The sequence below is a fragment of the Euphorbia lathyris genome, chromosome 8 (assembly GCF_963576675.1).
Source record: "Euphorbia lathyris chromosome 8, ddEupLath1.1, whole genome shotgun sequence".
Taxonomy (NCBI): Eukaryota; Viridiplantae; Streptophyta; class Magnoliopsida; order Malpighiales; family Euphorbiaceae; genus Euphorbia; species Euphorbia lathyris.
In genome coordinates, this window is record NC_088917.1 from 28,973,323 (window position 1) to 28,974,674 (window position 1,352).

The window sequence follows — 1,352 nt, forward strand, 5'->3', positions numbered from 1 at the left end:
TTGATTACTTACCTTTACATTCATAGCATCTATAAATTTGTCAATTTTTGAAGATAAAGTGCTAATCGTATCTCTTGTTTGATTTTGATAATTATTTATACGATATTGATTAGTATTTGCATTATTATTATTATTACCATCTTTCCAGTTAAAGTTAGGATGATTTCTCCATCCAGGATTATAAGTATTAGAATAAGGATTAGTAGTTTGGTTTTGTCCTTGGACAAAATTTACCTGTTCTATCTCATTCATACCTTCGTAGTCAATGTCTCTCTGGATCGGATCATTAGGATCGCATGGTGCCATAAATTTATCAATTTTGTGCGATAAGGTAGAAAATTGGGCTTGTAACATTGCTACAGGATCAAGATTCATTATACCTTTAACCGATGATGTACATGAGGATGATGGTTTCGCCGTTGGTATATGTCCACGCTCTGCGGGCCACATACTGCTGTTGATTGCCATTTCCTCCAAAAGTTCTCTTGCTTGGGCGGACGTCTTCTTCATAAATAACCCTCCAGACATAGCATCTAATGAACCTCTAGTCGTAGGATTTAATCCATTATAGAATGTCTGCATTAAAAGTGCATCTGGCAATTGGTGGTGTGGGCATAAACGTTGAAGTTCTTTAAAATGTTCCCAAGCTTCATAAAGAGTTTCATTATCATTTTGTGTAAAAGATGTCAACTCTTTGATGACTCTTGCGGTTTTTGCTAAGGGAAAATATTTTTGTAAAAATGCTTGGGCTAATTGGTCCCAAGTTTCAAATGTTGCAGCAGGCATAGAAGTTAACCAAATTTTTGCCTTATCCTTCAAAGTGAAAGGAAAGAGGCGAAATTTGATTGCTTCGGCTGTTACATCAGTAATTTTAAAAGTGTCACAAATTTCTAAGAAATTTGTCAAATGTGCATTAGGGTTTTCGTTAGGCAATCCGTAAAACGTTACGTTGTTTTGCAACATATTAAGCAAAGCAGGCTTAATTTCAAATTGATTTGCGTTTATACGGGGTCTAACTACACTATTAGTTACATCGGCCATTCCTGGCCTAGCATAATCCATAAGTGTCGGTGGATCGGCCATGATTTCTGGCTGGTCTACTTTAGTTTTTAAGAGTGTTTTGTCTTTGTTTTTGTTGTTTTTCTTGTTTTTCTTAAGTGTTCTTTCAATTTCTGGATCAAAAGGATCTGGTGGCGTGCCCGAATTTCGCGAACTGCGCATGAACTTGAAATTGTTACACGAGCCAAACTACCTTCAAAACAAAATTGAAAACAAAATGTGTTATATAAACTGAAAAATAAATAAAATATAAAAATTGTATAAAAAAAATGTATAAACCTATATTCGAAAAT

At 34.6% G+C, this 1,352-nt stretch overlaps 1 non-coding gene across 1 annotated transcript; it reads left to right on the top strand.

Moving 5' to 3' along the window:
- The first annotated feature begins 598 nt into the window (after positions 1-598).
- On the top strand, positions 599-705 carry LOC136204321 (small nucleolar RNA R71). The gene has a single exon (XR_010675165.1). It is a non-coding gene; the product is annotated as a small nucleolar RNA R71 (small nucleolar RNA).
- Positions 706-1,352: the final 647 nt, after the last annotated feature.